The 13,062-nt window shown below is 37.9% G+C and overlaps 1 protein-coding gene across 4 annotated transcripts in view; it reads right to left on the bottom strand.

The window, feature by feature from the left end:
* Positions 1-13,062, bottom strand: part of SIPA1L1 (signal induced proliferation associated 1 like 1) — a 200,468-nt gene that overhangs the window by 124,264 nt on the left and 63,142 nt on the right. For all 4 annotated transcript variants that reach the window (XM_058806878.1, XM_058806877.1, XM_058806879.1 and 1 more), the window contains exon 2: positions 10,761-10,857. The gene's annotated coding sequence lies outside the window, so the exon portion shown is untranslated. The remainder of the gene's footprint in view (positions 1-10,760; positions 10,858-13,062) is intronic.

Below are 13,062 nucleotides of genomic sequence, written 5' to 3' on the forward strand. Positions count from 1 at the left end.
AAGGAATGCAAAACTCCTCCACTTGCAGAAAGAGTACCTGCAGTACTGCAAGAGGAAAGGAGGCAACCACTGGCCTATGTACAAAAAAAAAGTGCTATTTCTCTGATACTATAGGCAAAAGGCACTGTTTTCACTATGCACTAGCTCCCATTTTCAGAAACAGAACTCAAAACATTCCAATTACCTGACTGGATGCATGGCAGATTTTGTAAAGGTTTAAAAGCAAACCTCACATTTGCATTTAGAGAGAAAACCAAGAATCTGGCAAACAAATTAGAGAAAAACATTCAACAACATAGTAAAAGTAAAACATGTTAGCTCCACAGATTAGCATATCCACCTGAACAGGGCAGCATTGTTACAACAAAACAGAGGTAAATACTACTGAAAATCGGGAATAGCAATGATTTTACCATTGCCTTACAAAGGGCTCTCTCCTAACATTGTATTTTCCATCAGGAAACAATTCCTAAAACTATTTGTGTCCTACATTTTGTTATTGTTTAGGAACCTGCGAGACAGAACAAACAGTGGTGAGCTCTTCATTATAGCAACACTCATCTCACTGTCCAACCAGTCTTCACAACCACGAACTCCCAGGTATGAAAAATCAGTTTGTGAAGCCCCCATGCCTCCAAAAGGCAAAGAAGTACTTTATGAAGAAATCCCAGCAATTAAAAGAGACAGCAGTATTACTAATCTGTGGCAAGCTGGCAAATTTACAGGTCATGGCTCTTAGTCTAGCACTTCCATTTTCAGACAACAGGATTTCTGCATATTGAGTGTATCTTTAAGAATCCTCTCTCTTAACCACAAAACACACAGAAAACAGAACAACATTGTATTAGAGAATAAACAGCTGTCCAAACATCTACTGAAGTCCAGAAAATAAATCCTACATCACTGTGAGGATTTTCAATCTTGACAACATTAGCCAGTGGCCTCAGAGCACCACAAATAAAACTTCCTAGAACTTAGGTTTGCTTTTTGGTTTGGTGATGGGGGTAGGGGATAGTCAAGCTTCTTTTTGAAAGTATTTAGTTAGAATAAAGATAATTTTACATAAGACACTTTATGGCAAAAAAAGTTAGTTTATTACTGAATTTATCAGTGTGTACCTATTCAAACACAAGAAAGCACCATCTGGTCTATATGAACACAAAATATTGGTCTATGTGTTACATTTTATATTGGCTGTACTCTATTACAATAAAAGCAAATGATTCTGAAGTTACTCTTGCTCTCACCTGATCTTGCCAGATCTACCATTACCCTGTACACTCTTATCAATATAAATCATGCATTAGAACACATACTGCAATTATTATTAAACATTATAGATATAAAGGAGCTTTTTAGCCACTCAAATTAGACAAAAAATTTCTCCAAATGACCACTGTCCAGTGTAACATGAAATACATCAGTTTAAGCAAGAGAAAAAGTACTGTCTCTATGCTACATTTTAAATTTTGCTCCTATGAAACTCAAAATAAATCCTATGCACTCATGTATGCTCCCCTACCACAAAGTACAAACACATTTTGACATAGTTGTTTCTGATTTTTTTTTTGTATTACTTACCACTAAAAGCATTCCAATATAGTTCTTTAATTCCTTGTCAGTTGTACTTACTGTACAAACACTATTTTTCAAACACTAAATTAAAATGGCAGGCCTGGTGCATTTGTGCTACACTAAACTAGTATTGTAAGCCACAAAGTTAACTGTAAAAAAGCAATCAAATACAGATTAAATAAGAAAAAATGAAAACTGTTCATTTCAGCTGACTTGTCTAGTCATAAAAGCAGGATATTTTTTAATTCATATCAGCCATGATCAGGATGATCCTGAGCTGCACCAACAATCCAAATGCCAAGCAAGATGTACTGTTTCAAAACCTCAGCAGTCAATTTAGAACAGAAGCACAACCCCTGCACAAATATTAACAGACTAAAATTGTTTTATAGGTAAACTGTGTTTTCAGTTGAGATGACAGAATGTGCAGCAATCTCTATAAAGCTCACAGCTGGAATACCAAACCCAAATCTCAGCCTCAAGGATTGGTTTTATTTTAAAAAGGGAAGAGAAAAATGTCAGTTTATGACAGGTTACCAAAGGACAAAAAAACTTCTATTTCTTTCGTAATAGAATTCTGGACAAAAAAAAATCTGTCAGAAAAAATATAAAAGCAGTAACAGTAGTCATTTGGTCACAAAAGAGCAAGCAGCTTCTCTAGCACCCTCAGATTTTGTATAATGGCCATGTTTGTTGACCCCTTCCATACCAAAATTTCAAAGTACGTACTAATACACTCCTGCAATTTCCCACATGCACAGTAAAGTCTCTAAAGGGTCTCTGAAGGTTTTCTACGTTGATTTGCTCTGGAATCTACTCATTCAAGGGAAAGGATAAATCTCTGTTTTCATTTAATAGGCAAAATTAGAAAACAGCTTAAATCCTGATTATATAAAAACATTAGAAGATGATCAGCCACAATCCTCTTTGCTCTGTAAATGAACAACTGCAGAAGGGTCCTCAGAGCACCGAGACCATTTAGTTTATTCTCTGGGGCCCCCTCTGGACTCAAGGTATGTAACTGTACAACTATCCCAGAAAAAATGAAGAGCTCATATTAGTTGGTGAACATGGAGTAACAGCTGACATAGGTAACAAAAATGCAGTAGCACACCTCTGGACACATCAGCAGAGGTATCATTGATCCAGAGTAAGCTTAGGAGAGTTTAAGCCCTAACTATGACTACAGGAGCCCAAACTCTGGAATACTGTACATGCTGCAAAGCCTTACAGCTCTGAAGCACCCATGGTTAGGTGACTGTACCAAACAGATAATCAAATATGAAAATCAAACCCATTTAAATACTACCTGGCCCTTCTCAATTCATTGTAGAATTCTTTATATTTAAACTATGAAGATATTTGTACCCACCAAATTATACTCCAACACTCACAAAAAAAACCCCAGTAACAAAAAACCAACATCCATGCACTGACAGCATTAGGAATTACTCTGAGAAGAACATTGGTTCTCCATCATATCACCATGTAAGACTTCTGCCATCAGTACCACATGCAATTCTGCTCTTCCCAATAAAAAAAGCTCTTGCAGATTTAGGAAGTATAAGAGAAAGGCAACAAAGAGCAAAGGATACTGGATTTCCTGATTCAGAAAGTCCTGAGATAGAAGACATTAAGTCTACAGCTACAAATCCGTGCTATCTTCCTCCACTTACATCTGCTGCTGTGCTCTGCCAGATACAACACACTTCTGGAGAGGGAACTTTGATTTGACCAGAGTAAGCTAACTGGACTTCTGGAGGAAGGACAACAGTTAAATTTCAGTGTATGAGAAAATGTATCCAACTTGTCCAAATATTTAACCAGCTTTTTGGAATACCTTTGTAATGTCTCTGAAGATGGTCAGGAGCCTCAACATTACCTTCTATATCCAAGCCATTTTAATAAAAGCAAAGCTAAAAACCTCAAATTAACCTTTAGTAATGGAAACATGACAACTGCTTTACAAAATAATCCAAGAAAGAGCACATGGCTCACAACTTAACTCTACAACAAATATATTAAAAAGCCACTGCATTTGCATGCTCTTCTCTCTCTCTCAAATTTTCAGTCTAACCAAATGTACCTCTGCTTCCCTTTCATAGTCAAGAACAGATACAAGGAGCAAAGATCTCCAATGCACACTCTCTCCCTTTATACTCCCAGCACAGCTAAGCATGTAAATGTTTTTTAAAATGCTATAAGCTTCTGATTCTAAATTAATCCCATCCAGCAAAGACCTCAGGCTTTAGCTGCAATTTGTCTTTCTTCCACACAATCTCCTCTGAAGAGCAATTTATCTCAGAGAAGAGAGGTTAAAGCAGTTTTCCCTTCTCAGAGGAGGGAACAGTGCTCTGGTGCTAAACTTCAACCTTTCTCCTCAGCAAACTTCTGCAAAGAGCTCTAGCCTAAGCACCAGAAGGGAGAAAAAGAGGAATAAAAAGTTAAAGATATGCTGAAGAAAATAAATGCTGAAAAGCAGTAGAGAAAAATAAAGGAAAAAAGAGCACAGTAAGAAAACCGAACAAGAAATAACACAAATAAAAAGATTATATTAAACAATGATTATTCCGTGCTTCCTCATAATCTGAAAAATAATACCTATACTACCACACAGACATACAAGCTTACTGCACTTCTGGTCTACAGGCTTTAGAAACATATTACCAAGAACAAAGCAACAAGAGGAAGTAAGAACAACGGTGGCTGCTTTCCTAAGGTATCACTATCACACAAAGAAATCAAAGTCTTTAAGAGCAATGCTACACCAATAATGACAAGGTTAACTTTAAAAAAATACCAAAAGAAGGGGGCAAAAAATAAAAATGTGTAGTCCTCTCCAGCATTTCTTGTGTCACAGCTACACAAGCAGAAGCATCCAAACACTTCACATGTGCATGACAAAGCAAACAGCTTGGTCCAACAACCAGATGAAGAAGCAGCTTTCCTGCCTTTCTTTTGTGTGCAGATGGAATGAAGGAACTAAAGGCTGGCCAGGCCAGCGTGCTCTAGGGGCAGCCTTGGACACCTGACCCGTCCCAACACTGAGCCTCACGAACTATGGGACACTGATGTGGCTAAAGGAGGGGACCATTCTCACATGATCTCTGAAGGTTTGCAGGCATACACAGAGAAAATGCCAACAGCAATAAACCCAAAAAATCCCCCATGCCACATCACAATTTAATTCTATCCAAGCAATTCCTCAACTTTAAAAGTCTTTGCCACCCTAGATTTGCCAGTTTAGAGAAACGTCTCCCCTTGAATGTTTTCTAACATACACATATAGATGCAAAAATGTAACTTGATGAACCCTGCTTCTTCTCCTTTCATTTTCTATTGCAGATGAGCAGGCATCAGAGACTACAGCTCAAACACATAAAGCCTCTGTAAATATGCTATGCATAAAGCCAAAGCTGATTTTTCAACTACTCTGATGAATCAGAAAATTGAAAGCTTCCTTTGTTTAAAAAAAAAAAATCTATAAGCTGTAAAAGACTCCATGAAAAGATGTATTAGTGGAATTAAAGGTCAATGTAATAAACAGCACAGCTTTGAGGTACCAAAGAGCTGTGTATTAGTACCAAGTCTTCACACAAGGAATTGACAGAATGAACTAGTGACTGATGACAAATTCATCTACATACACAGGGCAAAAGACTAAAGAGATCAACATGCTATAAAATCTACACACAGCAAGATTATTAGGAAGCACTACTTATTAATTGCATTACTATTACTGCTACAAAGACAACTGAGACTTCCCTCTTTCCAAGGAGTCACATAGAAAAGACAAAGGGTAATGGGCACAAGTTGCTTCTGGGGAGATTTAAATTGGACATGAGGCAAATTTTTCATACTGAGAACCATCAGCCATTGGAATAATCTCACTAGAGAAGTAGTGTATCTCCCAACATCAGACACTTTTAAGATTTGGAAGGACAGAGTGCTGGGTCATCGTTGTCTATAGAATTGTGCTTTTGCCAACAAAGATTGGCCCAGATAATCCTTGAGGTCCCTTCCAACCCAGTATTATGCACTAAATCTATGCATTTCCATTATGATGTGTACAGACATGCATGCTATGTTTTATACATAAAAAAACCATGACTAATGCCTGATGCTGATGGAATCTGTAAAGCTAGCATCACACTGTCTAGTAGGCACTGATCTTTATCTTTCATCAAATGGAGCAGAGTTAAGTTGTGGGTTTGCATTATGCATAGGCAGTGAATACAATTAGGCTGAAAAGCAAGCTGATCTTCTCTGATCTCAAGTGGAAAGTGTGAATTCTGATCTTCACAGGTGACAGCTCTGAGCATCACTCCAATTTACCAGTCAGCTTCCTTGAATCTGTGTTCCCAAAAGAAAACTCGAAACACATAGCTGTGGCTAAACTTAAGCCACTACTGTGTAAACAAGAGAACACCAATTAAGAGAGCAAAGCAGTTATTTTGTCTGGCACAGAGAAATTCAGTTTTACAGCTCAAGAAGGGTACCGAAAAACTGGAGGAAATAAATTACAATGTATATAAGAAGGGAGCAATCAAGAGAAGGAGGGAATTTGATCAAGGAGAGTTATAAAAGGACTACCACTGAATGGACACCGTTTTGCTATTAGGTAGTGAAATCATTTAAGAATTGTTCACCTCTGAACTGCCAGAAAAATTGTCTTTGAAACTTTCTACAGAAATGTTGTATTTCATGCTGATGCATCTGTTCAGAAGCATGAATTTAGGAAATCTTATGGTCAGTGCAGTTGTAGTAGAAGTTCCACGTGTTCTCAAAACACTTTACAAAGGAATAAAGTATTTTGCTCTCTACAGGTGAAAAAGCAGGGATATAACACTAGCAGTCGAAATTTTGCTGCTCTATTGTCTCTTCTGTCAGGGGTTTGCCTGTTTTTGTTTGTTGCCTCTTTGGTTGTGGGGGTTTGTTTTTTTGGAGAGGGAGAGGGACTATTTATTTTTGTTGGTTTCTTTTAGTTTGTTTTTTTCATTGTTGGGTTTTGGTGCTTTATTCAGTACATGAATACATGGGGGGTTTCTTAGGCTTCTACGTCTGTGGAACTCACAAATATCACATCCGTTCAATGTCTCAGATTTATTTAACTGCTGATTCTTATTACTCACCTGAAAAAATGAAAATATTGAACTGCAAAATGGTGCTGCTGTTCAAGTTTAAGAAGCACAGCACAATGTACTTTAGGAATGTGCAAGCTGAACAATGCATAAAAATCAAAACACTACAATTGCTCATTCTTCACCAGCCAGTCCCATAAAATGTTAAATATAGCAGAATCAGATGCTTTCCTGTTTAATAAACAGAAAACATCTTGTTTATTAATCAGTATACACGTGTAATCATACAAAGTACTAAGTACATACTTACTAGTTCCAAGTCATACTACTACCACCTTAAGGGGAGAGCTAGGAAAAATCCACAGAATAATGTATGTATTTAATCTACCAACAGCTCTCCACATTTACATGAGCTACAGAACTCAGTTTTACAAAACCCTCAATTTCCAGGGCACAGGATTGCAGTGATTAAGCACCCAGACTTCTAGTGAGCCTCAAACAGGCTATACTAAAATCCATGCTGTTAAATCCTTGCAATCATTTTAAATCCAGGCTAGGTAGATTAATGCTAACTAGGGTGTGCCTAACCATTCTGGAATTAGGAAGTTTGCAGACATAGCATGCCTCATTCTTGGCCTGCCTATTCAACAGGTGCCTGTTGCAGAAAAGAGTATGGATCATTACAATTCATACTATTAAATAACCTTTTCGGACTAAGAAAAAACATGTCAAAGCATAAAACCCTCACCAGCTTAGAGATAGCAAAGAATTAATGAGATCCAGGCTTTCCTCTCTTCATTCACTCACATACACTTACCTTCTGAATATCCAATCCCTTCAGTCTCATACACAATGAAATGAAGGTGAGACTTTTATTATGAACACTCATTCCCTATTAAAATGGACATACTTAACTATTAAGAATATTATCCTGTTTTTCAGACGGATTTTATTGCAATTCTCCAGTTCTCAAATACATTAACTAATCTGCCAATTATCACATACCAACTTCTACCAATCCACCACACTGTTTTTAAGCATAAAAGAATATAAAAGTAGGCTAAGCACTTTCTACTTCTTTTTCTGCATTTAAAGATAATTACTGTAGATATCATTGCAATATCACAGTACAAATACATTGCACAAGGCAATCACTAACTTGGGAACATACACACAACTGAATATATCAGTTTTCTTTGACTCACAGGGGCTTGTGTGCACAAGTACATGCATTCAAAATACATAAAAGTGCACTCCTCAAGGAACACCCTTCTTTTTTTATAAAGAGGCCAAGACTGTAAGCACTAATTGCACGGGTTCTTCCTAAATTTCTTCAGACTCCTCAGGGAAGCAACTTGAACTACAAACCTACACAGTCCTAATAACAGAAATCCTTTGTATAATCACCAACTAAACCTTGGGGAAATCTCTGGGGAAAAAAAAATTAAAACCTGCAAAATGTAAGGAAGGAACACAATTCTGTACAACTCTCCTCCTGGCCATTCAGAGAAACAGTACCCAAATAGCTCCTGCCTTCCTTTGCAGGGAACACAGCACTATGTACTCAAACACATCCCTGAGAAAAAGGAAGAATCATCAAGGCAAAGCCTTTTCCACCTCAACCCCACCCAACAAAACTTTTTTACTAGTGAACAAATGAAGCCACAGGACTTCAACCTGTCAACAGGAAAAGAATAGTACAGATAACACCAACAATATATAACTTAATGTCAACATCAGCCACTTGCACACAGTGGCCATCTCTTCCTCTTCCCTCCCCAAAGTCCTCTTCTTCATTTTAAGTTCAGTTCTGAGGTTAAGTTTCATGAAGAATTTCACAAGTTTTAGTCTGCCAGCATCTACAGAACAGTGTGGGGAATTAACAAAACTAAGTTGATGCTGCTGAATGTTTTGCACCTAAATATTCTTACAAAACAAATTAAGATTCTGTATTTGAAACAAACATTTATCAGCTTTATTGGAGTGTGATACTATTCCTAAAAAAAGCTGCTTGTTAACATGGTTAGGTTCAGCTCCCAGCTGTAAAACATGCTGGGAGTTGAACATAACCGTATTATTAAGCAGCTTTCAAGAATTTCAGTAAACAAGACTGGGTTTACAGGACCATGAGCCTATGCATTCATAAACAACCAGTAACCAGTAACTGTTACTGAGGAAATAAATTAGGTTTTAAGTATAACTTCGTATTACTAGATTTGCTATAGTATGGAATTTAAAATTTTTTAAATTCCACGGAGAAAAATTTCCACTTTGAACAAAAAAATTGCATGTGTATAATAAAAAGGAATTTACCAGCTTTGTTGTTTCAGTGGTGTAACATGGTAACACCACTGGCAAAATGAAGTTTAATTACCTCATTATTCTTTACAGAAAGTATGTGACAAGAACCCCAGACTGGAATCCAAACATAGTAGGGGGAAAAAATACTCATTTACTTTCCATAAGTAAGTTAAACTACTAAGACTGCTCTTCATAGCTCAAGACAGCTTTTTTTCACTGTGCATGCCCCACTACAGTGTTCACTAGTATCATGATTCTAAATAGCCTCTTGGAACCACAAACTTCATTTTAAAAAAAATTTATTTTTGTATGTTGCGAAGGACATGGACACTATTTTCTCCTCTGTGGTAACTTTGAGAGCTATACATCAAAAAAAACCCCAATAATGATTGTGTGTATAACTCAACACTCAAGATGATATCAAAAGAAAGGTAAAACTCCTCAAGGGAAAAGACAAAATAATTAAAATACCCTTTTCCAAGGGCCCTGCTAGATCTGTGAACAAATATATTTGTTTCAAGTATATAGGTCCTCTGAAATGTTTTATCACTACCAGAAGTCAAACGTCAGAAGCTCAACCTCTGCCAACACGATGCAGCAGGTTATGCTGACAGTGTTTCAGAAGGAGAGTTTTAAACTGATGCTTTTGATATAACAATATCCTTCAAGGCAACTGCAACAACTACAAGGCAGATTGTCTCACATAAAAAACCTATTTGTTTGTTCTGACATCCAACAGACTGATGAATCAATGTTACAAGGGAGGGTTTTTCCTTAGGCAGAAATGTTTTTTTCACTTTCACTTCCAGACTGGACTTCCTTTGCATATCCTATACCTATAGGTTTCACTAGGTGTTAATAAACACATTATTAAAACATGTTCAGTGGAGGGGGTTATGCTTTTACTTCCTCATTGCAAATCTGCATCGACTAATCTTAATTGAGATCTCCAGTTTTGTTCTCCCTGCAGTCCATAGCAAATCCTGGTCACCTCCCTGCAGGCAGTACTACTGCTTGCACAACCTGTTGAGTTAATTCAGGAAGCTGATCCATCCAAAAACAAATCCAACCCCGCCTATCTTTGCAAAACCAACACCACTGCTCCCACCTCTCGTCCTTCCACACCCCAAACCCACACACTGCAATTTTCCAACCTTCTTCATATACCATCTTGAACCAGGTCATTACACACCTGTCAAGGACTTGCATATGGTGTAATGCAGGTGACAAGGCTGCATGGGCAAAACTGCAGCATCTCACACTTGTTGCATCCATTTTACCTTTTAATTAATTACATTACTCTGTGAAAGGACAGATCATGTACTAAAAGCCAGTCTTTTTCAAGGATCAGGCACATCCAGAAGAATCACCCTTTTCTTTCTTACAACATGAGTTTAGTTTCACAAGTGGGTTAAAAGAAACCACCTACAAGAACTGCTGTGTTTCAGAAAATGTGACAAAAGCAGACATTCTGTCACAGCCTGAACACAGTCCAACCTGCTTTTGCAAACCCTTCTACACATTCTGGGGGGGGATATGGGGTGGAAGGGAATAGCCATCTAGGTCCCTTGCGTGTCCATGTGGAAAAACACCGATGTACACAGAAAGCATTCAGCAACAGCCAGGGATAGAGTCTAGCACTCTGTGGCAGCCAGCCTACCCAGGGTAAAGCATCCTGCTGGAGACCCCCTTGCACACTGCATGAAACACTACACACTATCAGCAGTCAAACACAACAGTTTGTGACAACTAGCAGCACTCCAAAAGGTCAGAAGGTACAGAAAGCAGAACATGCACTCTTACCTATCCAAATTCCTGAGAAAGCAGACACATGCAGCTTCAGCAAAAACTCCCAGTGGACGTCACAATCTACTTCTGATGAATCATACCACAGTGAAACCTAGAAGCAAAAAAGATCATGGGCATGAACAAAATTTGAATGGGAAGCAATCAAATGAAATACTTTTCAAAAGGTAAAGGGTATTCTGAAATTTGTGCTTGTGAGAAGCCAGAAGCAACAATGAAGGCTTATAAAACTGTGACTCTATAGATTTTTTGCACATAGCTTACACATCTGAGAGCGCCTGTATGATAATTTTCTCACTACAACAATCCCAACCCTTCTTTTATCACCCCTTCTCTGAATCGTTATTTTCTTCCAGAACGCATTCTGCCAGGCATTTAGAGATTAAACACACATTTGGCAACGCCTGAAAGAAAGGGGACATTTAGCAGTGCTGTGGCCCACTTTTTTTCCCTCACTGCTCAACATAAAGTCTGTAACACATGCCAAAAACAAGGGAGAGCAGGAGTTTTTATCTAAGTCACCAGCTGCAGTACCCTAAAATTCTCCAAGTGCAGGAGGAAATGTAAAGGTTTCAAAGCTGGTCCTTCCTATTTATCAGGTCCTGTAAATTATAATCTCTATTTTTTCAGAATTACTCTTAACATCTGACCTCTGTCTATTGCTACAGAAGGCTTGCATCTCTAGATGATACGAGTCCTCTAAAATTAGACCGGGCAAACAGATGTAACCATGGAGATTTATGCTGCAGTCCCGAGAACTCCGCAGAGGCACAAGCTGGAGGCAGAGCACATACTGCCAATGAATTTTTGTCTACTCTACTCCCACCAAGCTCACGTGTTAGAGGAGATGTACAGTGAATCATATCAAAAAGAGATTAAAATTCCAGCTCTAACTAAGGAGTCTAAAGAAAAAGACCTAGATTCTTCTCCAGCCTGGTTTTCCCCAATCCAGTTCACTGCACAGCTACATGAGCACCTGTGCTGACATTAAGCAGAAAAGGTATCAGACAGGAGAAGCCAAGAAGGATGGTTCCTTTCAGTTGGAATGGCAGCATGAACTGCACATAAAACCACAATACAAGGGCTATGTGTAATAATTGTTGCTGAAATTTGATAGGTTGATAAGCAAATTTTAAGCTACCCATTGCTACTCTCCCAAAAGTATTTCTTTACAGAGTTGAATAAACTCAGATAAACTCAGAATACCTACCTGGTGGCAAGAACACTAGCATCAACAAAAATTCTTTAAGAAATGCCGAATAGCATTATCAATAGAACTCAAGAAAATAATTACTGCTATCTTTGTCGAGCAATTAAAAATACAGCTGAGGGGTTTTTTATTGCAAGTTTAGGATTATTTAGAAAATATTGTGTGAAACTATTTAGAAAATATTGTGTGAAATGAGAAGCATCAGCAAAAGAGCTGTAGTACACAAAAAATAATAATGCAGTGCAGCAAAAGCAGTTTATAAAAGGCAGAGAGAACTAAAATCATGTTTAAAATAAGGCAACACTCCCAGAAGAGCTTCATTTTAACTTTCATATTGTCAACAGACTGAGTTTGCCTTTTTTATTAGAATCACATTCTAATTCTAGGATAGAAAAGCTCAATTATAACTTAGTCTAATGAAGCAAGTGTAAGATTTAAAGTCTATTTGTTTGTCATTGCAACTGACATTTTGGCAAATCATTCAGGTAGAATGCGAAACAATTTCCACAGGTAGTGAATGGTCTTCTGGTCAAGAGAACCATTTCCCTTTTTTTAGGGTGAAATTCTTCACAAATTCAAGCATTACTAAGACACATCACAATTCTGACCCAGGACTGTCCATTTCCTTTGGTGTTAAATTACAGACCTGCTGTGTAAAGATGATTTTTATTTTTTTTTTATAAAAGATTGCCTGTGAAGCTCAATTGTGATTGGGAAGACCGCCTACACAGCAGAGAGAGTGAGAAAACACACACTTGCAGAGCTGAAAAAACATCACTGTAGGCGTATGTAAGGAGGGAGAGAAGAAAGAACTTGGTTCTACTGAAAAAGGCTATTTTCTGACATCACTCTTGAACAAACCAAAACGTGTTAATTGAAGATAATTCAAGGGTTGTTTGCTATGTTCCAGCTATCAATATGCAGTACTACAAGCAAGAGGAGGAATCCTTGCAGATTCATCCCTCCAACCTCAGAATCTGCCACCTACCCAAGGAATGCTTCACTTCCCCCACTTCTCTGCCACAAGCTGCAAAAGCTGTTCTCATAAAACAGCAAGTCACCTGCAGAAACAGCAGTTCAAAGCTCTAA

This window comes from Ammospiza caudacuta, chromosome 6 (assembly GCF_027887145.1).
Source record: "Ammospiza caudacuta isolate bAmmCau1 chromosome 6, bAmmCau1.pri, whole genome shotgun sequence".
NCBI classification, from domain to species: Eukaryota; Metazoa; Chordata; class Aves; order Passeriformes; family Passerellidae; genus Ammospiza; species Ammospiza caudacuta.